This window comes from Lontra canadensis, unplaced genomic scaffold (genome assembly GCF_010015895.1).
Source record: "Lontra canadensis isolate GAN:19392208 unplaced genomic scaffold, GSC_riverotter_1.0 scaffold92, whole genome shotgun sequence".
Taxonomy (NCBI): Eukaryota; Metazoa; Chordata; class Mammalia; order Carnivora; family Mustelidae; genus Lontra; species Lontra canadensis.
In genome coordinates, this window is record NW_022631086.1 from 4,124,720 (window position 1) to 4,149,841 (window position 25,122).

Sequence of the window (25,122 nt, forward strand, 5' to 3'; positions counted from 1 at the left end):
CTGGGCTGGGGCACAGGGCCGGGAGAACTGGGATACAGAGATGATCAGAGAGTTTAGCTGGTTGCTGTGTGAGGCTGTGCCCTTGTCCCTGGGGATGGGGATAAAATAACCTAGAGAAGATCTGGAGATCCCAAAGCAGTGTCCTGGGCGTCAGCCCCGAGGAAATTGGGGCCTCTTGAGAAGCCCCCATCCAGTAGAGCAGTGAATTGGAAAAAAACAAAACAAAACCCCAAACAGCTTTAGACTGAGAAGCAGAGGACAGCTTTTAAGTCCTGTGTATCCCAAAGGCCCCAAGTGCTCTGGGAGGGGGACTTCCCAAACCTGTCTGTTGCCCAAAGAAGGGCACAGGGCTGGGCCAAAAATGGCCCAGCAGACTGGAAGAGGCCTCTAGGTTGATACAGGAGCACACCCTTTGGAGTCCTGCTGGTGGGAGCCTGTGTGGGGCTTGTGCGGTGCTGTTTACCATAAAGTCCAAGTGTGATGTCAGGTCCAGGCTAGATAGACTCAGAGCCCTAAGGCGTGTGTGCCAATCACATATCCCTCATGCCAGGCCGGCTCTGCTGTCATTCAAAGGAATCCCTCACCTGGCCGCCTCCTGGAGCTTATTGCTTATTTCATATCCAGAGAGGAGAAAAGGAGCAGGGAACTGGGGGGGAGGGGGCATCTGAAATTAACAAAATAAGTGTCTGAAAGAGACCAGATTTCTACACTGGAAGGGACTGAATTTCTTTGGTGATGACATTTAGTATCCTTCTCCTGTTGTGGCTTGAATCATGGTTCCTCAGAAGATATGCTCAAGTCCTGACTCTTGGTACTTATCTGGAAATAGGGTCTTACTGATGAAACCGTGTTAAGTTGAGGTCATTAGAGAGGGCTCCAATTCAGTATGACTGGTGTCCCTAGAAGAGGAGAAGAGACAGAGACCCACAGGGAGAACCCCACCGGATGGCAGAGGTTGGAGTGATGTGTTCACAAGCCAAGGAACGCCAAGGATTTCAGGCAACTACGAGAAGCTAAAAGAAAGTGATGGGACAGATTGTCCCCTAGAGCCTTAACAGAGATCATGGCACTGTTGATACCTTGATCTCAGATTTCTAGTTTCCAGAACTGTGTGAGAATAGATTTCTGTTGTTTAAAGACACCAGTGTACGGTGACTTGTTGCCACCTCCTAGCAAACTAACACAACTACTAACTAGAAATAGGGTCTGGTGGACTGAATTGAGTTCAAGAAGGGAAGAAGAAAGATAATTAGATTTCTGTACCTGTCCCCACATTTTATATTCAACTCAGGATCTGAGCGCATGTTTTCCTTGTGAGGGGAATTCAGGTGACCCCATGTCCTCAGTGTGCAGATCTGCCTCTCTCCACATAGGAGCTCTCAAGTTTATATCTACCTTAAGCACACCAGCATGGCAAGGCTCAGGGGGCTTTTGCTTTTCTGATTCTTGTTTCATGACTAGCCTAAACTTGCTTGAGTCAGGACTGACACCAATTGAGGAAATGGATACGGTTTACAACCATGTGAACTTTGCAATAAGAGATAACTCGGGCCAAGGTCTCACCAGGAACGGAATTACAGAAAGTACTCGATGCAGTCACAATGTTTTCCTCATATAAATGTGTACCATTAGGGTCGATCTCTCGGAGTGATTGACGGGCTGTGGTGAGGCCTCCTCTATTAAATTGCCCTCATTGCTCATATGAATGTCTGAGAGTCCACAATGTTTCATTATTCCTTTCATTCTCAAAGGCATCGTCAGTTTTTCAATTAAACACCAATGTCCCCTGAGAAGGTTCATGGTGTGAGCTTTTAGCAACAGCCAGTGGTTGTTTCTTGTGTGATTTCTATCCTGGGACCTAGAGGAGGTATTGGGGAAGGGACCCAGAAGGCCATGGTCAGCTTCCCAATGTGGTCTAGGGCTCGGTCGTTATAATCAACATCTAATATTTAATAAACATCCATGTGGTAACAATGATAATTAACATAGAAATCTGGAATTTTGTTTTCCAAATGGAAAGGAGTTCATTAATAAAATGAGGAGTCCCGTCTTCCCCATGCAGTTAGTGATCTGACCTATCCACTCTGCGTCAGCTGGGAGACAGCTCTGTGACTGCGGGCAAGTTGCTTACCCTTTTTATGACCCAGGTATCTCCTCATCTTTGAAATGGGACAATAGTGTCACCTACCTAATGAGGCAGTTACAAGATGCAAATGAAATACATTATCTGAATCACTGAGCTCAGGGCTTGGCACAGAGTAAATGCTCAATAAATGTTAGTATATCCTTGGTCTCTGAATTTCCTCTCCCTAGGCTAGTAGACAATTGAGTTTCTTTACGCAATGCTGGTTTTGTGCTAAAATCATCTGTGTTGTTCCACGGAGTGATCCAGGACTGTGTTGTGAATGTGAATTCAGATATCAGTCCATCAGAGAGCAATAAAGAACTCCTGCATTGGACAAAGCCCACACTGTGCCACATATTATGTATTTTTCGTGTTTGAAAATATATTGAAAAGCAAGCATCAGCATAAAAGAATTCTGTAATTGTTTGTAGCTTGTATGACACATGGTGCTTACTGTGTGCTTTACAAGGTAGGAACTCATTTACTCCCCAGCTGATCCCATCTGGCGCACTCTATTATTATCACCATCAACACATGAGGAAACAGGCTTGGAGGGGTCACAAAACGAGTGCAAGACATGAAGGCAGGATTTAAACCAGACATTCTGACTCCAGTAGGGGCCGTTCGCTGTTACACTGTGCCACAAGAGTGCACGCACACACACATAGGTGCACGGGTACGCACACACACACATTCACTTTCCCTGAAAACATATGATGGCCGGTGCTTTACAGACATCTCCTCGTGTAATCACATCTGGCATGATGCAGCATGAGATACCCAAGAAAGGAAGGGCACTGGGTTTTTATCAAAGGGGAGCCTCTGCCAACCATGTAACTTCTGGGGGCAGAGAGGGTTAGGGGTTGACATTTATCTAAAAAGCTCTGACAACATTCCTTATCTCCACTCTCCGATGAAGGTGAACTCGAGCCTGCAGAGGAGTTACACACAAGCAGCTCCCGATGCAAGGGGAAAAGGAAAAAAGGAGATTTTTCAGAACCTAGTTATGGTAATGAATAGAGGAGATTAACGTGATGGACCAGGAAGAAGTAAGAGACTCCCGCCCAGGGGGCTGAGCATCCCGTGGCCACGTCTCTGAGTGGGACTTTGCAACATGTGTGTGTCCAGCAAGAGATGGACCAGCTCCATCAGGGAACTGCCTGCTCATGTGGCGAGCGGCCCTCAAGTCCCTAGGATGTTCTGAGTCCTGGTCCGGGAACCGCCAAACCCTCACCATCTACTCGCCCAGGGAGAGGAGATTCTTTTTTTTTTTTATAATTTTATTTTTTTTAAACATATATATATATATATATATTTTTCCCCCAGGGGTACAGGTTTGTGAATCTCCACGTTTACAAACTTCACAGCACTCACCATAGCACATACCCTACCCAATGTCCATAACCCCCCCCCTCCCAGCCCCCCTCTGCCCAGCAACCCTCAGTTTGTTTTGTGAGATTAAGAGTCACTTATGGTTTGTCTCCCTCCCAATCCCAACTTGTTTCATTTACTCTTCTCCTACCCCATTAACCCCCCATATTGCATCTCCTCTCCCTCATATCAGGGAGATCATATGATAGTTGTCTTTCTCTGACTGACTTATTTCGCTAAGCATGATACCCTCTAGTTCTATCCACGTCGTCGCAAATGGCAAGATTTCATTTCTTTTGATGGCTGCATAGTATTCCATTGTATATATATATACCACATCTTCTTTATCCATTCGTCTGTTGATGGACATCTAGGTTCTTTCCATAGTTTGGCTATTGTAGACATTGGGGAGAGGAGATTCTTGAACGTTTCCTCTGCCAAGCACTGAGCTCCGTGCTGCAGATAACGTCTTTCATTTGCATCTTGTTACTGCCTAAGGCGACAGGTAATGTTACTGTCCCATTTCCCAGATGAGGAGTATACCCCCATCCCAGAGTCTGTGGCTAGTTAGGGAGGGGAACAAATCCTCAAAATGCAGTGAAAGGACAGAGCTGGTGCCACCCAGACAGACCCTGGGAGGTATTCATGGACAGATGCCACTTTGCCAGGTCCCAAAGCATCAGAGAGTTACCAGGACCTTGGGATTGTCGGGGCTTCTGCCCATTCCCATTCCGGTGGGAATGGTGGAGAGGAGGAGAGGTTTGGACGCTTTTTAGGAGGTGACCCGGAGAAGGCTGGAGGAACAAATTGTTGTGGGCATGAAGGTCAGGAAAGGTCAGAGGCAGCTCCGAGCTGTGTGGGAGTGAGGTACACTACTGAGTGAGGCAGGGAGCAAGACAGAGGAGGAGGCAGTCCAGGGAAGTGGCAGAATGGCGAGGTGGGTGTGGACAGAGCAGGGGCTGGGAGTTAGGTAGCAAGGCTTCAATCTCTGGAACTTTGTTTTTTTGTCCTTCTCCACTTGTAAGTCTGTGTTTTGCTGAAATTGTGTTGGACGGAAAGAAAATGGGAATAAAATGTAACTTTCAGGAGGAATAGATGGGGCTTATGGTCCCCGGACGGTCTGGGTGACCCTCTGACGCACTGCTTGTTCAGTTACTCCTCGTAGGAGCTGGACGCGTGTAGGGTCACCACTGCATCACTGGGGTCAGTCCTCCCCCCCACTGCTCAGCTGGCCCTCGGGACAGTGCTGGGAAGACAGGAGAGTGCTCGTCTCAAAACGGCTTGTTTCTCATGACCTCATTGTGATGACAAAAGGCAGATTTCTCAGCCACTTCCTTCTCTAGTAGGCAAAGCTGGACTGCCTTCAGGTTTCTGTGTGAGCAGGTAGGGACAGGAACGCTGCTGGCTCATAATAATAGTTGAGGGGGGTGCATTTCTCAGTTAAATTCCAGGTTGTTAGGACTCCGCATAAATTAACAAGATCTTGTGATAGGAAATGGTGCTTTAACAAAGAAATTTTCTAAAACATGTGATAAATTGGGTCTACCTCAGTAGAAGGAACTGAAATTGTTTTATAAATTATCTGTGGCATTGCTGGCAAGGAGTAGAGATTTGCAGATGATAGAGACAGCCAGGCTGTGAGGTGAGAGGGAAAAAGTACCCCCCCCCCCCCCCCCCGCACTGTGCTTCTGTGTCATCTTCCGATCTCATGGCTGCTTGTTTAAAACAGACTGTCTGTTTTTATTAGGGAATTCCACAAGGGAAAGCGTGTTTGCAGAGACTCATTCCAATGACGGAATAATAAAATACACAAATGTAGTTCCCCATACTTTCTTGGGAGGGGTGGGTAAAACGGGTGGGGTAAGAAAGGAAGTAAACTATTCCAGAGACATAAAGAATAGACAACAGCTCTATTTCCTTTCTTTCTTTTCTTTTTAGAAAAATGGTAAAATACCAGTATTTTAAAAATTCAACATTGGAGAAAAATTCACGGCAGAAAGATGTCATCAGTCCTGTACCTTTGAGAGATCACAGCAGATACTGATGGTAATTTTAAAATAATCTAGAAGAGAAAATGTTAATGGCAAATTTGTTTTTTATTTTTTAATGGAAACCTATTCCTTATAGTGTAAAGATATAAATCTCATCTCTTATAGAAAGGTTATAAGTAGTCCTATAGAAAACTGTATCTAATTTAAAAGTCTGAAGTTTGGATTTTAAAGCTTGTGGCTTATTTAAAACTTAGAGTTAGAAAGTTTGGATTAAAAAAGGGAAAGAATAGCTACACACTTAAGGTATTATTGCTCTAACTTAAGACAACAAAGATTCATTAATTCTGTATCTGTTAATTCAATAAGTATTTAGGTTATATTCTAGACACAAAGTGTAAAAACCAGATTTTTTTTTCTGTCTGACATCATTTTCTCATTCTATTACTAATGTTTGTAAACTCCTTTTCAAAAATGCAATAGGGTAAGGCCATTAAGTGAATCAGGTAAGTCTATATGTACTGACATGCAAATATATATATCCCATATATATATGAATAGTTGATATATATATATAACACGTTTGTTGAATGTCCACTATAATAGTCATAGGGTAACCTAAGACTTTTTCTTTCTTTTGAGATATACTGGACTTTAAAAAAATTGACAAGCATATAAATCTGAGCTCCAGGTCAGGTTTTAGCTCATTTAATACCCTTGTTTTGAATACCCTAGCTTGTACCCCAACCCAAGTACTATATCATCACCAAATTATAACTTTCTAAGGAGGTACAAAATAGTTCATGCATGCCTCTTCAACTATATAGCAGTGCACCTGCACAGATCTCATACCTGTGCTTACAAAGAGAAAGATGCTAGTCTAATATCTGGGCCAAGTCCATTCTCTAGGTAGTTCAATTAAAAAAAAAATCACTTCCCATCTAAAGATCCCATCCATAATCAGTTGACTCCATGCCAGCAACCCTCCACTCCAAATGTGGCATGAGCTACCTTTGTCAGCAAGCAGAAGTGTATCTATTTCTCCTTTCTTCTTGCCCACGTAGAACTGTGGCATCCAGATGCCACATGCAAATGCTTCCGATAAGAAGAAGCAGTAGCGTGACCCTAATAGAAGGTTAGGAAGAAAATGCTGCTCAGGGGAGAGTGGAAATGTCTGAACATAATGAACAGGGCTGGGAGGAAGTAAAAGGAATTCAGGAAGTGTCCAACCAGAGAAGCTGTGTTGGTGTCCAAGAGCAAGTGTCACTGGATAAGGGGATTGAGAAAGTGGAACTCGGGGCCGTAAAGGGAAACTTGAGAAAAAAGCTGTGCTTGTGTTTTGTAAGTTTTGCATTTCACAGAAATTTTATGGGTTCAGCAAACACATTTCCTATGCTGAAAGCTCCAGTGAAAAGAAATGCTGGCTATACAACCATCTGGTGAGCAAGAATTGACTGGACATCCTTAAGGTGTATAGCATTATAATAGGCACTTTATTGGATTCAGAAAATAGTTAACTTAGAGACAGCACAGCGAATCGCCCTGTGGAGATACAGCATAGAAATAGTTTGAAAAATGTTGCTTGAGGTATATGAGCAGGAGATTTGTTTACTAATCTCAGAGTGTATGCTGCATGGAAGGGATCACTGGGGGTCTTCTCTGGGAGCAAAGGACCTTGCTGGCACTACAAGCCCAGCTGCTGCACTCTTCTGTGGACCCAGCTCCTCCAATACACACTTGTCTGGATCCCATCCAAAGTGGGGCCACAGGCCCGGCAGTGTTCAGGCAGCCCTGACAGTGGCCAGCACCACTGTAAGGTGATTCCCAGCCTGAGAAGAGTGAAAGATGACCATGTACACCCAGTCCCAACAGTGGGTTGAGAGCAGACATCTGGTCAGATCGCGGGCCCTACTCACCAACAAAAGCTTCTTGTCACAACATGGAGAAAGAGCCCTGAAGTTCAGTGTTAACACATCGCTGGCAAATGTCTAGTCTGACTCGATTCAAACACAAGACAGCCCCAGACTGGCTTACTAACAACCACAGGGACACACTTCTGCCCACAACAGGCAAAGAGAGCCATTGCAGACAACTGATCTGAAGGCAAAAGCAGCTAAAGCCCAACAGTAGGGCACACACAACACACATAGGAGTCACCCCTGATGTGCCAGGTGCTGGTGAACAGGGGACACTGTGCCACAGGGCACTACAGAAGCGCTTCTACAAAACTACTTGCAAAGAACAGGAGATGTAGGTGACTTTCCTAACACATAGAAACAGGCACAGAGAGTTAGACAAAATGAGACAGAGGAATATGTCCCAGATGAAAGAACAAGACAAAATGACAGCAAGAGACCTAAATGAAATGGAGATAAGTAATGTGCCCAATAGAGAATATAAAGTAATGGTCACAAAGATACTCACTGGACTTGAGAAAACAGTGGAGGACCTCAATGGGACCCTTAACAAAGAGACAGAAAACATAAAAAAGAACCAATCAGAGATGAAGAGATAAATAACTGAAATTAAAAATACACTGACTGGGGAGGGGCGCCTGGGTGTGTCAGTCAATTGATCGGCCAGCTCTTGATATTGGCCCAGGTCATGATCTCAGGGTCCTGGGATCGAGCGCCATATTGGGCTCTGTGCCCAGCAGGGAATCTGCTTGAAGATTCTTTCTCTCTCTCCTCTGCCCCTCCCTCAGCTTGTATGCGTGCTTACTCTCTCTCAAATAAATAAATCTTAAAAAAAAAAGATTTTATTTATTTATTTGAGAGAGAGAAAGCACAAGCAGGGGGAGCAGGAGAGGGAGAAGGGGAGCCCAACATGAGGCTCCAATCCAGGACCCTGGGATCACAACCAGAGCCAAGGCAGACACTTAACCAGCTGAGCCACCCTGGTGCCCCTAAATAAATCTTGTAAAAAAAATACACTGGATGGAATAAGTAGTAGACTAGAAGAAGTAGAAGAATGAATCAGTGACCTGGAGGACATAGTAATGGAAAGTAATCACTGAAGAGGAGAGAGGAAAAAAAAAGAAAAAAAGTTTTAGGGAGCTCAGTGACACCAACAAGTATAATGACATTTGCATTACAGAGATTCTAGAAAAAGAAGAGAGAGAAAAGGGGGCAAAAAATTTATTTGAAGTAATAATAGCTGAAAACTTCCCAAATCTGGGGAAGGAAACAAAAATCCAGATGCAGGAGGTACAGCGAGCCCCAAACAAAATCAAGCCAAGGAGGTCCACACCAAGACACATAATAATTAAAATGGCAAAAAGTAGTGATAAGGAGAGAATTTTCAAAGCACCAAGAGAAAAGAAAACAGTTACATACAAGGGAAACCCCATAAGGCTATTAGCTGATTTTTTAGCAAAAACTTTGCAGGCCCTGGGCACCTGGGTGGCTCAGCCAGTTAAGCATCTGCCTTTTGGCTCAGTCACGATCTCAGGGGCCTAGGATCAAGCCCTGGGACAGGCTCCCCGCTCAGCGGGGAGTCTGCTTCTCCCTCTTCCTCTCCCTATTCCTCTGCCCTCCCCCCCCAACTCATACTCTCTTTCCAAAAATGAATAAATAAATCTTATAAAAAAAGAAAGCCAATGAACTATGAGAGAAGATAGCAAGAGAAGAAAGGAACAGAGAAGAACTATAAAAACAACTGTAAAGCAAGTAATAAAATGGCAACGAGTACATATCTATTAATAATTACCTTGAATGTAAATGGACTAAATTCTCTAATCAGAAGACACAGGGTGATTGAATGGATAAAAAAGGAAGGCCCATCTATATGCTACCTACAAGAGATTCATTTTAGAACTAAAGACACATGCAGATTGAAAGTGAAGGGATAGAAGAGCATTTATTATGCAAATGGAAGTGAAAAGAAAGCTGGGATTGCAATACTTGTATCAGATAAAATAGACTTTAAAACAAATTATAATAAGGGACAAAGAAGGACACTATATAATCATAAGGGGGACAATCCAACAAGAAGATATAACAATTATAAATATTTATGCACCCAAATCCAAAACGCAGTTAATAACAAACATAAAGGAACTAATCGATTGTGATATAGTAATGGTAAGCTTATATCCATAGATAGATCACTTATATCCTCACTTATATCCTCACTTATATCCATAGATATAACTTACTCCTCACTTATATCCATAGATAGATCATCCGAACTGAAAATCAAGGAAATAGTGGCTTTGAATGACACATTGAACCAGATGGATCTAACAGATAGTTCAGAACAGTCCATCCTAAAACAGGAGAATACATATTCTTTTCAAGTGCATGTGGGACATTCTCCAGAATAGATTACATATTAGGCTACAAAACATATCTCAGCCAGTTTAAAAAAAAAAAAAAAACAAGTCATACCATGCATCTTTTCTGATCACTGCACTATAAAATTAGAAATCAATAACAAGAAAAATTTTAGAAAGAACACAAATACATGGAAGTTAAATAACATGTTACTAAGCAGTGAATATATCAACCAAGAAATCAAAGAGGAAATTAAAAATACATGGAGACCAATGAAAATGAAAACACAATGGTCCAAAAATCTTTAGGATGCAACAAAAGTTGTTATAAGTAGGAGGTTTATAGCAATACAAGCCTACCTCAAGAAGAAAGAAATATCTCAAACAACCTAACCTTACACCTAAAGGAGCTAGAAAAAGAAGAATAACCCCAAGACCTAAAAAGAGTAGAAGGAAGGAAATAATAAAAACTAGGAGAGAAATAAATAAAAAAGAAATGAAAAAAAAAAAAAAAAAGAATAGATCAATGAAACCACCAGCTGGTTCTTAGAAAAGATCAACAAAACTGATACACCTTTAGCTAGACTCCTTAAAGAGAGAGAGAGAGAAGACTCAAACAAAACCAGAAATGAAAGAGGGGCTACACAACAACCAACACCATAGAAATACAAAGATTGTAAGAGAATATTATGAGAATATTCTCATATTATGTATGAGAATATTATGAATTTGTCCAACAAATTGGACAACCTGGAAGAAAAGGATAAATTCCTAGAAACATATAATCTCCCAAAACTGAACCAGGAAGAAATAGAAAGTTTAAACAGATTAATTACCAGCAAAAAAAAAAATTGAATCAGTAATCAAAAAACAAAAAACAAAAAACTCCCCAACAAACAAAAGTCCAGCTTCACAGGTGAATTATACCAAGTGTTTAAAGAAGACTTAACACCTACTCTTCTCAAACTATTCCAAAAAATAGAAGAGGAAGGAAAGCTTCCAAATTTATTTTATGAGGCCAGTATTACCCTGATATCAAAACCAGATAAATATACTACCAAAAAAGAGAACTGTAGGCCAATAATTTGGATTAACATAGATGTAAACATCCTCAACAAACTCAGCAAAATACTAGCAAAATGACTCTAACCATATATTTAAAAAATCACTCACCATGATCAGTGGAATTTATTCCTGGGATGTATGGATGGTTCAATATTTTCAAATCAATCACTGTGATACCCCATATCAATAAGAGAAAGGATAAAAACCATATGATCATTTTGATAGATGCAGAAAAAGCATTTCACCAAGTACAACAACCATTCATGATAAAAACTTTCAACACAGTAGTTTTGAAGGGAACATACCTCAACATAATAAAGGCCATTTATGAAAAATTCACAGCTAACATCATACTTAATGGTGAAAACCAGAGCATTTCCCCATTGTCAGGAACAAGACAAGGATGCCCACTCTCACCACTTTTATTCAACATAGTACTGGAAGTCCCAGCCACAGCAATCAGACAAGAAAAAGAACTAAAAGGAATCCAAATTGGTAAGGAAGAAGTAAGACTTTCACTATTTGCATATGACATGGTACTATATATAGAAAATCCTAAAGACTCCACCAAAAAAATTACTAGAACTGGTAGATGAATTCAATAAGGTCGTGGTATACAAAATCGATGCACAGAAATCCATCTCATTTCTAAGCACTAACAAGCAAAAAGGGAAATTAAGAAAATGAACCCATTTATAATTACACCAAAAATAATAAAATGCCTAGGAATCAACCTAACCAAAGAGGCGAAAGGCCTGTACTCTGACAACTATAAAACACTGATGAGAGAAAGTAAAGATGACACAAATGGAAAGACATTCCGTGCTCATGGATTGGAAGGATAAATATTGTCAAAATGTCCATAGTACTGATAGCAATCTGTAGCAATCCCCATTAAAACACCAACAGCATCTTTCACAGAAGTAGCATTAACAATCCTAAAATATGTATGGAACCACAAAAGACCCAGAATAGCCAAAACAATCTTGGAAAGGAATAACAAAATTGGAAGTATCACAATGTCAGACGTAAAGATATAATATATAACTGTAGTATTCAAAATAGTATGGTACTGGCACAAAAATAAATACATAGATCAATGGAACAGACTAGAAAACCCAGAAATAAACCTGTGATTATATAGTTAATTAATCTTAGACAAAGGTAGAAAGAATATGCAATGGGAAAGAAGTCTTTTCAACAAATGGTTTTGGGAAAGTGAACCACTTTCTTATGATGCCATGAACAAAAATAAATTTTAAATGGATTAAAGACCTAAATGTGAAAACTGAAACCATAAAAACCTAGAATAAACCACAGGTGGTAATGTTTCTGGCATCAGGCATAGCAACTTTTTTCTATATATGTCTCCTGAGGCAAGGGAAACAAAAGCAAAAATAAACTAGTGGGACTATATCACAATAAAATCTTCTGCACAGCAAAGGAAACAATGAACAAAACTAAAAGGCACCCACAACTATATGGCAACTAATCTTCAACAAAGCAGGAATGAATATCCAGTGGAAAAAAGACAATCTCTTTGGGTACCTGGGTGACTTAGTTAAGCATCTGCCTTTGGCTCAGGTCATGATTTCAGGGTCCTGGGATGGAGCCCCTGTGTGGGGCCTCCCTGCTCAGCAGGGAGTCTCCTTCTCCTTCTCCCTCTGCTCCTCCCCCACTTCCATTCATGCAGTCATTTTCTCTCTCAAATAAATAAAATTTTTTTTTTTTTTTTAAAGTCAGTCTTGTGCTTGCTTCGGCAGCACATATAATTAAAAAAAAAAAGGCAGTCTCTTCAACGAAAGGTACTGGGAAAATTGGACCACTTACACCATAAACAAAAATAAATTCAAAATGGATGAAAAACCTTAGTGTGAGACAGGAAACCATCAAAATCCTAGAGAACACAGGCAGAAACCTCTCTGACCTCGGCCTTAGCAACTTCTTACTAGACATGTCACCGCAGGCAGGGGAAACAAAAACAAAAATGAATTACTGGCATTCAAAAAAAAAAAAAAGCTTCTGCACCCTGAGGGAAAGAATCAACAAACTAAGCTATGAGATGTCACTCACATCTGTCAGAATGGCTGAAATTAACAACACAAGAGACAACAGATTTTGATGAGGATGTGGAGAAAGGGGAACGATCTTATAACTTGGTGGGAAGGAAAACTCTTATAGCCACTCTGGAGAACAGTATGGATGTTCCTCAAAAATAGAACTACCCTATGACCCAGCAATTGCGCTACATGTATTTACCCAAAGTTTACAAAAATACTGATTCAAAGGGGTACATGTACCCTGATGTTTATAGCAGCATTATCTACGACAGCCAAAATGTGGAGAGAGCCCAAATGTCCATCAACAGATGAATGAATAAAGAAGATATACATATATACAATGGAATATCACTCAGCTATCAAAAAGAATGAAATCTTGTCATTTGCAATGACATAGTTGGAGCTAGAGGGTATTATGCTAAGTGAAATAAGTCAGAGAAAGACAAATCCCACGTATTTCACTCATATATAGAACTTAAGAAAGAACACATGGGAAGGGGGAAAATTAAAAAAGGAGAGAAACAAGTCATAAGAGCACTGAGGGTTGATGGAGGAGGTGGGTGGGTGATGGGCTATATGGAGGATGGGAATCAAGAGGGCACTTGTTATGATGAGCACTGGGTGTTGTATGTAAGTGATGAATCACTGAATTCTACTCCAGAAACCAATACTGCACTGTATGTTAACTATCAAAAATTTAAATAAACTTAGGGGTGCCTGGGTGGCTCAGTGGGCTAAAGCCTCTGTCTTCAGCTCAGGTCAAGATCCCGGAGTCCTGGAATCAAGCCCCGCATCAGGGTCTCTGCTCAGCAGGGAGCCTGCTTCCCCATCTCTCTCTCTCTCTGCCTGCCTCTCTGCCTATTTGTGATCTCTGTCAAATAAATAAATAAATAAAATCTTAAAAAATCTTTTAAATAAATTTAAAAAAGAAAGTCTTAAAAATAAAAGAATAAAAAGTGCTGTTAAGCTTGTCTCAATATGATATTTAGGGTCTTTTTCTAACTTTTCCCCTTGTTTACAGAAGTAATCCATGTTTTGGAAAATAAAAGTCTAAAAATTTTTTAAAAACTAAACTAAAAGGCAATCTACTGAATGGGAGAAGATATTTATAAAGACATCTCTGATAAAAGGTTAATATCCAAAATATATAAAGAACATCTACAACTCAACACCTAAAAAACTAATAATCCAAATAGAAAATGGGCAGAAGACACAAACAGAAGTTCTCCAAAGAAGACATCCAGATGGTCAACAGACACATGAAGAGATGTTCTATAACACTCATCATCAGGAAAATGCAAATCAAAACCACAATGAGATACCACCTCCCACTTGTCAGAATGGCTAAAATAAAAAACACAGGAAACAACAGGTGTTGACGAAGATGTGGGAAAAAGAACCCTTGTGCATTGTTCATGGGAATGCAAACTGGTGCAGCCACTCTGGTAAACGGTATAGAGGTTCCTCAAAAATTAAAAATAGAAAAAAAATTAAAAATAGAATTACCATATGATCCAGTAATTCCACTGCTGGGTATTTATACAAAGAAAACAAAACCGCTAATTTCCCAAGATATATGTATCCCTGTCTTTATTGCAACATTATTTACAATAGCCAAGATATAAAAGTAGCCCAAGTGTCCTTCAATAGGTGAATGGATAAAGATGTGGTATATGTATACAAAGGAATATTACTCAGCCCTGAAAAGGATGAGATCTTGTCATTTGCAACAGCATGGGAGGAGCTAGAGGATATAATACTCAGTGAAATAAGCTAGAGAAAAACAAATACCATATGATTTCACTAATATGTGGAATTTAAGAATCAAAAAACAAAAAGAGAGACCCATAAAAAAACAGACTATTAACTACAGCGAACAAACTGATGGTCACCAGAGGGGAGGTGGGTGGGGGATGGGTGAAATTGGTGAAGGGGATTAAGAGCACACTTACAATGAGCAATGAGTAATGTACAGGATGGTTGAATCACTCTATTATACACCTGAAACTAATGTAACAGTATGTTAGGCACACTGGATTCAAATTAAAAAAAAAAAAAAGATTTTAAAAAATGAACTTGGCAGTGGGAAGGAAAACCGGTCAAATGAATCCAGGAGAAAGAAGACCCGTCATCCATGTGTGTGGGGCGCCCACTGCAGTGCTCTACCTCTCAAATGCACACCAGACACACAGGCAAATGGTTTATGGTGATGGATCTAGAGGGTGGATCTAGAGTTTGGGCTTAAAGACAGATTTTTGGGATTGTGTCAAGCCTCTGCTTGCTTTCTTTCAGGAATTAGAAAAATGCAGTGAAGTAAATCATGCAAGTTCCCAAACAGCCTGAGGAAAGACCCATTTATGAAGGACCAAGTTATCTTCAGAAAAGAGAGATGTGCCCTTCCTTGAAGAGGCTATCTTCTAGAACTCTCGACTTTTCCAAAAGTAGCCTGACACAGGGTGGAGTGGCCTGCCTCTGCTGGAGGGACAGCTGGACTAGAGGCATGGTGCTCTTTGGCTCCCTACTAGATCCTGGAGTTGCTGGGAGGAAGAGTGTGGGTAGCCTGTTCACATTAAGGGCATGAAGAACAGAAGAGCACTTAGCGCAAGTATAGGAATCCTCATTTTTGCCCACGGGCTGTAATACTGCTTTTGGGTTCCATGGAGCTATGGATTAAACACAACCATTCTTGAGCGGTGTCGGGTGTGTGTGTGTGCATGTGGGACGTCGGTTCTATAACCTGCAGGGTCTGGGCTCTAGCACAGACACTATGTAGGAGGAAGACTCTTTCCTCAGGTGCCAGGAAAGGGTGAAAAAGGAGCAAAAAGCCACAACTTAAAAAAGAAAAAAAAAAAAAAAGGATCTTCCCAAAGCGAAGGTGTTTTAAGAAAACCTTTGCTGACGTTGAACTCGGGAAGGGTGATTTGCTGGTTGACACCATTAGCTCACTGTCCTTCTATCAGAAATACTGCACAACCCTGGAAAGAATTTGCAGACAAAATTCAGTTCTGTAAACACAGCTAGGCACCTTCTAGATGCCAGAAAATGCGGGGGGAAAGGTGAATTGGGGATGATCTTTAACTTTGAGTTTAGATTTGGGTAACTTAAGTAAAGATTCTGTCAGAGAATATAACAAAATGGGTATTTCTAGGAAGTGGGATTGTCGCCACTATTATTTTTGACGTTTCAGAAAATAGGAAACCGGGTGATCAGTTTGGAGGCTCTGAAGTGAGTGCACGGCGAGGAGAGCGGGGCTGCCTTTTTAAATCCTTCATGCTGTTCTTGTCGTTGCCAAGCATGGAAACTTGAATTTACCTTTGAGAGTAGATTTGCTTTGATTGGGCCTTTGGTTCTTCTACAGGGAAGCTGATCTTGCCATTTAACGACGATGAGGTGTAATTTCCCGATTGTCCGCCATCCCACGGGCGCTTCCTTCTCAGTCCTCTTTGCTCACCCAACCCCAACTTGGGAGAGCTCTGCCTCTTCTGTCCACAGTCTTTACCGGGGCCACCTCGACCACACCCGGGGCTATGCTTTATGTCTACAGACAAGTTACTTCTCAGTCTCTGTCTCCAGGCCCAACCTCTGCTCTCAGCACTAGTCTCATACATTCTCCCCAGGCCCTTCCCAGCTGTACTTTGCAGTCTGGTCTCCACCCCTAGCTAGACTGGTTGGTGCTTAAAACCCTCCAGTGGGTTCTCATTGTTGGAAGGATAAAATCCAAAATTCTTAACATGCCTACATGAGCATGCATGACGGCCTCTTACTTGTCCCTTTGGTCTCATCTCCTGGTGCTTTGTCCTTAAACCCTTTCTCAGAACCGCCCAGCTCTTCCCCACCGCAGAACCTCAAATTCACCATCCCCCTTTTCTAGAATGTTCCAATTCAGTCCTTTAGAGCTCGGCTAAGTGTTGCTTTCTCCAGGGGCCCCTCTCTAATTCCTTAGTGCTCGGTTAATTCATTATGATATGCTTTGCATCTTAAGCAGAGATATAAAAAAGAACTATCTGAAAAGTGATTTGTAAAGTGATTTGCTCTCCCTCAGATTGTAACAATTACAAAGATTATATCTCTACCGCCCAGTTCAGTGCCAGGTGCTGAGGAGATGCTCCGTTAAGTGAATTAATAAGTGAGTTCGGGTACTGGGGGACTAAGTTTCTCTTCCTAACGTAACATGTACATTCATCTTTACTGTAGACAAAGTTGCATCTCTGCGGATTATCCTGTATTTAATGGAGCGGGATTAGATGAAGGTGAAGAGAAAGTTGTCTCCCCCTCACTAGGCCCTCATGGCACTGCAGCTGGGACTCTGGTGGGGGGCACACCATGTGGCCTATGTGGGGCTCTGGCTAAGGAGAGAGACATGCAGTACGGAGCTCTGTGGATGGTTTCATATTTGGGGGACCATTGTTAGGTTTTAACTTTTTTCTTTTCCTTTCTGTAATCCCATTTGGTTTCTCCAAGGCTTCTATTCAATCATGTTGAGCCTAACAACTCGGTCAGAGCTGTGCTGGGAGGAACTCGAGGAGGAGGCTTCCCTGCCTCCAGATGGGGCAAAGCTGTAGAGGGGAAAGGCTGAGGCTGCTTGCAGGAGGCGGCCTGGTCGCCAGGAACAAAATGGCCAGCTGGGGGACAAGATTCATAGACGTTGACCGTGTTCATCTGGGACGTGCAGGTGTGTTTGGGGAGGGCCAGTGGCTATGCCTGGACTCTTCGAGGTTGCCTAGTGTGCTGTTTACCTCCTCATTGACCCTCAGTTCCAAACTCATCCTTTTTGCCTTCTCCGTAAAAATGGATCTGGGCCTTTTATATAATATCCTCTGCCTGTCACTATGCGGTGTGGGGGAGATACTGCAGGAGGACAGAGCTCTGCCCAAGGCTGCCATGCCCTTGCTTGGAGGCTCCCGCATTTTGGGCATTGTCTCTAGCACCAAGACCCTGTAGTGGGGGGCAGCGAGCAGTGTCTCCCAGCCCCTTCCTCTCTGGGTGATTTTGCAGCGAAGCGCTTACAGGAGACACTGCCCTGTGAGCACCTTTCCTCACAACCTTGGGGTAGATTATTAGCAAACTGCAGAGCATGGATTTCCAGCAAATTTCCCAGCATGATACCACAGTGACTTCTCTGCTGTTCCATGAGCCATGGTCATGCTCTCCCCCAGCAGGGTGTGGGTCTCACTGTGGGGGAGCAGGAGGCTCATCCTTTGGTGCTCTGTCTCTGCCCTAGCAGAAGTGGCTGTGCCTAGATCCTTTTATCTGCTATACCTATTTTCTTTTTTCTCTGCTTCTTACTTGCCCATCCCTCATTGCTCCAAATCCTGTTGTAGTTAAAGATTCTTTAAACTATTTTGCTGGGTGGCTTCTCTCTCCTGACTGGACCCAGACCGATAACACATGGAACGGGGGCTCACACTCGGATTAATTGGCTATCAAGGGAAGCCGTCCCTAGAAGATTAGGGGAGTTGGAGGTATTTGGGTTGTGTGTATTTTTCCAAGTTTGTGCAGTCAACATATTACTTGTATAACTGAGAAAAAAATAAATTTTATAAAATAGTGTGAAAAATCGCAATATAAGAAAGGGGAAAAACATAGAAACAGTAACAACAACAACAACAACAAAAAACCCCCAAAACAAAAAACACAGACAAAAAAAAAAAAAAACACTCACAAAAAACACAAAAATTCCAAACTGCATTCTCGGCGGCAGAATTAAGTCATGTGTCAAGAAAGAAAAGCTCCCGAGAGGCGGTGATGCTTGAACTCAGTATTGCAGGGTGAGCGGAGGAGGCTTTTTCCTAGGTAGAGCCACCTGCGCAGGTGCGGAGACACGGCCAGGGGAAGCCTATGTAGGCGAAAGGGGTCAGTTACCAGTTCAGTGAACAGGGCCTAACTCAGCGGAAGGTGGAGGGAGAACCAGGTCCGTCTGATCCCAGCCAGCCCTTGGGGCTTCATCTAAAATGTGTAGGTGTGTGTGGGAGAGCTGATTCTGTTTGTCTTCTAGACTGTGGGCAGCTGGGAGAACCTTCTTTCAGCTGTCTTGGAGCTTAATTGACCAAAGGCCCTGGCTTTCCTCCTCTGAAATTCACCTCTGGGTTTGTGCGGAAGCCACACTTCGCAGCCGATGACTGGTAGAAACACGGCTAAGGGGCAGTTGGGTCCCAAGGAGAACTGGGAATGTGGGACTCACGATGGTCCTCCTTAGACTGCGGGCAGGGAGGCCAGGGGGGCTGGCTTCCCTCTGTCCTTCCCTGGGATCTGGTGTGCATACAGCAAACTCTCTCCTTTTTCCATTTAACCCCACAGCCATCCCCCCTAAGAAATTCTTCCACGGCTGGTCCTGTGTCGGCGCCTTCTTCTTGGACGACCCCACGGGGACTACATCTTCCTCCCCTTCCCCGTCCTCCTCAGAGGAGAGACTCTGCAAAGGCACAGACTGGGATCGCAGAAGCACAGCCTTCACCCCCGCCTGCCCTGCACGCCCGCCCGCCCCCATCATCCCGGCCCCCGGGAGCACCCAGGTTTCTCTCCTAAAGCCCGCAGGAACGCCCGCATTCTCCTGCACCCTCGGGTCTCCATTCGGCGTCACCTCCATCCCTCCCGCCTGCCCAACGAGACCCGGGATTCCGCCCGCCACTGTTCTCGGCGGTACCCGAGGAACCGTCTTCTCCGCGATCCGCTCTCCTGCGGAAGGAACCGGAGCTCCCTCGCGCCTCGAAGGCCGGCAGGACTCCTCGCCCTGGGTAGGCGCCCACTCAGACTTCGAGAGTTCTGGGTGTTGGTTGGGGGCGCGCCCCAAAGAAAGTCCCGGAGGCGACGGTCGGGGCCGGGCGGCGGGGGATCGGCGCGGGCCAGGGTGAGGGGAGGAACGGGGCTGGGGAGGGGCCGGGGCGGAGGGGAGGGCTGCGCGGCGGGCGGGGAGGGAGGCGGGCCGAGCGGCCGGGGAGGAGGTGCGGCCGCTCTCGCTGCCACAGGCGCTGCGCGCAGGGCGAGGGCCGGCCGTGCCCGCGGCCGCCCAGGAGGACCGAGGGACCCTCCCCCCCGCCCCAACAACTTCTCGCGCCCCGCGCAGACGGCGTCCCTGAGGGGCCCGGCGCTGGGGCCGCGGCGGGAACAGCAGCGGTGCGGGCAGGGCCGGGCGCTCCAGCTGAGGTAAGGGGCGGCGGGCGGGCGGAGCGGGCGGCGGCCGGCGCGCCCAGGGCCCCTTTCCCCGCGCGGGGCTCCTGGCGGCCGCCACCCCTGCGGGAGGCCCCGGCGCCCGGCCCGCCGTCCCACCTCCCCTCCGCTTTGTTTCCCCGCGCCCGCCTCCCTCTTCCCCGGGAGGGAGCTGACGGGGAGCTGACTGGGGCTCCTGGAGCGCAGAGCCGGACGCGGACCCCGCGGACGGCGGCAGCGCGCGGGGCGCTTCGACTCTCTCGGCGCAGCCGGCCGGGTGACGGCCGCGGCGCTCGCCAGAACTCGCTTCCACGAGGTGCCCGGGCGGCGCGAGCACGCGGGGCTCATTCCTGCCGCGGCCGGCCGGGACCTCGCGTGTCAGCGTGGCGCCGCGCTGAGCCGTCGTGGGGGCCGGGAGCGGAGCCCGGGGCCGGGGCTGGATTGCGGATCGCGGCTTGCGGCGGCTCAGCTTCCAGAGGCGCTCGCGGCCTCCGCGAAGCCCTCGGGGCCTGCGGGCGACGGGAGCCCCGCCGCGACGGGGAGGACCAGGCGGGGGGGGGGGGGGGGGGCGGGGGGGAACGAGTCCCGCCCCGCGCGCCCCGCCGACTGTCCCCGACGGGCCCTGCTCCTGGGGGCGGCCGAGGTGCCAAGTTTCTGGGAAAGCCGACACGTTGTGTCCCAAATGGATCATATTTACCAAAACCAGTTAAGGAAGAAAAGAGTCCTTTCTTCCCACAATTGACGGCTGACAGCCGCCGTGAAGGTATGGAGTAAGGTTGCACAGGGTAGTTTATCTTTAAGAAGCGGTGAAACTTAATATTGATGGGCTTCTCCCCCTTGTTTTTAAAAGAGCAAAATGGGGTAACTTTGTTTAATTGGGGAGGGGGCAGAGAGGAGGCTGCTTGGCTTGAAGATAATGCTATTCATGGGGAGCTTTCAATGCGTCGCCTCTGCCCTGGCTCTGTGAGAGGCAGCCTGGATTCCCTCGAAATCTTCCAGACAACTTTGGGTCCTGATACGATGTTTATTTCTACGTAGTGAAGGTCTTGGGGTTCTCATCTTATGGTTGTTCACCCATTCTACCTCCTGTTTCTCAAGGGCTGCTGACATAATGGATAGCACCTGGCTATCTCCAATTCCCTGTCCAATAGTTTAAGCTGGGTTATCTCTAGAAGTTCTTAAAATAAGTGTTACAAGGTTCTTACAGGTGCAGACCATATGCTGTAAGTATTTCAGACCTAGGCTCTGAATAAAAAGTGTCAATTACTGGGCTAATAATTTGAGCATAACCAATAGAACTTGTGTATATACACATTTAAAGATGTTTCCTGATATTCCTTAAGGTTTTTAAACTCTAAAAATGAAATATCAAACAAAATTGGTGCAGTTCTAAAAACAAATTTGTTTTCTGTTGGATTTTGCCTGCTTGGCTTATAAGACTTGTTGCTTTAGGGTTTCGGAGATTTTTGTGATTGGCAAATGTGAAATATATGGCAGGGTGTAATTGAGGAAGAGTTTATTTTCAGTGGCAAAACAAGCCCCTAGTGATCTCAGAATCCGGTTTCCACACCTTAACATGTCATGCCATATAAGGTGCTTTGTAGTCTGGCTCCTGCCTGCCTTTTCAGTTTTGTGCAGGGACTGTTCCCAGAGTCTCTCCTCCCTCCCCTCCTTACACACATGCACTACACACTGCCAGACACATCATACTACTTCCAAGTTGTCATTTCTAGACCACTGTCTGGAATGAATGAACATTCCGCTTACACTATTCTTACTCCGATTTCCATCTGCTGTTTACCCACACATCCTTCATGTGTCAGTCAATTACCTTCTCCAGGAGGCTTTTCTTCCTGGTTATCCCTAGGCATTCAAGCTCCTTCTCTTATAGTAGGCAGTGCCCCTACTAGAACATTGATTTTTTTTTTTTAAAGATTTTTATTTATTTATTTGACAGACAGAGATCACAGGCAGGCAGAGAGAGGAAGGGAAGCAGGTTCCCCGCTGAGCAGAGAGCCCGACCCCGGGACCATGACCTGAGCTGAAGGCAGAGGCTTTAACCCACTGAGCCACCCAGGCGCCCCTAGAACATTGATTTTTAAAAAACACATCTAGGTATGCTACCTTGTACAGTTGCACAGCTTGTTAACTCACAGGGTTATCTTGTCCAGTGCACAAGCAGAGGTAGAAATCCAGTTTGCACCCCTCTTAACAAACTCCTGGCTCACTCGTCCTCACTGGTACAGGGCATCCCTTGTAATTCATCCAAAAACACAGTATGGGCCAGTGATGACCCTGCTTCAGCCTCTCTGCACTGCTGTACTCAGCAGCCATCCAAAAGGCTGACAGAGCAGGGGCTCAGTTAAGATTCCTGGAATAAGTGACAAAAGAAAGGATTATTTCTATAGGACTCTAGAAAATTCTGAAGCAAGTATTTGGGGGAAGATTTCTCCTATCAGTCAGCATGTAGGAATGTGCTTCGGTTCGCTCTATCTTACGTCTGGCTGTTCAGGGTGATTCTTAGATGTCTTCTGCTTGATTATAGGGAAGAACCTGGGAGTATGACTTTATAGGTGGGCCTCAGAGATGTGTGCCAACACGTAATGGGCTTCCTTAGCTACTTTCTAAGGCACTAAGGTTTACATGTCTAATCGTGATTTGTTGAGAGAAGGGTGCAAGAATCTTGAAAGTAAGGCCATAAAGAGCTTTGGTTACATTAACATGTGTTAATAAGTTGAACCAAAGTGCCATTTCATATGAGAACTTAAGTTATCCTAAAAATTACACAATTCTGTAAAATTGTGGTATAAAATAGTACTTGTAAGTGTCAAAAGAACTTGATTGTGTGGAATCCTGGAATCTCTGGAATTGATAGCACAGAATAACTTTAAAGATAATATGGACTAATGTTTCCATTTTATAGATAAGGAACTCCAGTACCAGGGACTTGTCTAAGGTCTCAGAGCTTATGTAGGAGCATGGCCAGGATGAGCTCTCAGATTCTCTGGCTCTTTGTTGCTATATTTGTTCAGGTACCAGCATTCTGTCCCTTACATTGTTGGCTTCAGTTGGAAAACCTTGTACAGAGTAATTATAATTTCTCCAGGAAAGGGAAGATTCCCAGCACAAAACACGATGCTTGTTGTCAAAGTGGCATGTGATAAATATTCGCTGAATGAAGGCGTGAATGAATGAGTCAGTTGATAGTTACTTGAATTATTCGATACAGCACAAACCAAAGTCCTTTGAGTCCATTATAGTGGCGTTTGGCCTATGTGTTTGTGTTCCGTAAGTGCAGTAAAATAACACCTTCTGTTGGATAAATTTCGTGGAAGATACAGGCAGGAATGGTTTTCTATAAACGATGCCAGAACTCCTGACAACGGTTCATAGAAAAACTCAGGATTTGGAATCGGTAGATCTTGCCAAAAACTAGCCTTGATTCCGGGGCCTTAAATCTCACCCGCTTGAGTTTCTTCATATAACCTCCTAAGTCTCAGAGTTATTCCAGGGGTCAGATGAGCTCGCTTGTGTGAAAATGCTTCACACACTTTGGAACACTGAATAGTAACAAAAGGAGAGAATCTGTGGCAGGAAGTGCCTACGAGGCACTGTGCTGGGCTCTTTGTATGCATGGTTCCATTTATGCCTCCAGAGAGAGCACCAGGGGCTCTATTTGTGGAATGAAGAAGAAACTGAAGCCTGCACTGCCCCTCAGTATGGAACAGGCATTTACTGAGCTCCTAAGTTGTTTTAAGTCCCTTAAATCTTTGAAGTAAGAGAACTTCTAGTAGAGAAGAAAGGCAAGTGACATTGTAATAGAAGAACAAATCACTTTAGCGAATCACCTTTTAGGCAGAGGAGATTTGCATTTTAGGCCACGCCCCCTCCAAGGTTTGCGCGGGGTGGATTTGGGAAGGGGGCGCTGGTGGAAGGAGGAGCTGTTGTAATAGTGCGGAGGCTGTAAGGCTGTGGTTCACAGGGCTGGGGACTGACCAGGAAAGATTTCCTGAACTAGCTGGTGAAATGGGCTTGGTGAGTGACAAGCATGTGGAGGGCAGGGAGGATTGTGTCCAGTTACGGATGTTCACTGATCTCAGTGACACAGAAGGAGAAGGTTGGGGACCTGTGGGGGGCCCTCACCCAAATTCACCTAGTAATGCAGTCACAACAGCTGAGATCGGACCCACCTCTGTCTGCTTCCACGTTCCCCTCTTAACCTGTCAGCTGTTGGCATGTCTGTAATTGTAAGTGAATCAAGGATTTTAATAACCTAGCATTTGAAAGCTTTTATTTTTATGAAGACGCTCCCAATCTGAAGCCCTCCCACAGATGAGGGTTGGTAGATACAGGCTGGTGGCCTGACAGGGTTCCCCGCCAGGGGGGTGTGGTGCGTTTCCTGTCTTGGATTCTGCCCGCCCTGGGATCCAGCCTGATCCTCTCCAGGCATTCCATCCAGCTGGAAGTGGGTCTGCTTTGTTTCCATTTATGAGGTTTGTAGATTGAGTAACAGAATCTGGACTGCAGCTTTCATTGTGTTTTCATGGTGCTGGGTTACAAGGTTTCTTTTAAATTCATGGTTAGATCTCTGACTGTGTCTCTTGGACGTAGTTCTTCAGGAGTTCCCGTTACGGATTCCTTTGCGCTGGGAACAAGATGCAAAACTGGAATTTTGAAGGTTATCTTGTCATTAGTGGTTTGGGAAACGGCATAGTGAATAAGCTTTCAGCTCTCCCCCTAAATTGATAAAAGGTACATATTCCCATTGCCTTTAAAGTGTGCTGATGGGTTTTAGTGCAGTATTTTTTTATTTTGAAATTCAAGATTAAAAAAATTTTTTTAAAAATTCTGGTATAGTTAACATACAGTGTTGCTCATTTCAGATGTACACTACAGTGATTCAACAATTCTGTGCGGCACTCGGAGCTCGTCACAATGAGTGTACTTTTAATGCCCGCCATCTATTTCACACCCCCCCCCCCATGACCATCGGGTTTCTAAGTGGTTTTTGTCTAGTAAAGAGGTTTCTATGCCTCAGGATTTTCATCTCCAAAAGGAGGGTGACAGCCGTGCATTCCTTATAGAAGATTGTTT

General features: G+C 44.5%; 1 protein-coding gene across 1 annotated transcript in view; it reads left to right on the top strand.

Annotated features, from left to right (window-relative positions):
• The window catches only part of SCAF8 (SR-related CTD associated factor 8), a 220,414-nt gene extending 204,837 nt beyond the window's left edge, over positions 1–15,577 (top strand). Inside the window, exon 23 of the transcript XR_004380172.1 lies at positions 15,175–15,577. The gene's annotated coding sequence lies outside the window, so the exon portion shown is untranslated. The remainder of the gene's footprint in view (positions 1–15,174) is intronic.
• Positions 15,578–25,122: the final 9,545 nt, after the last annotated feature.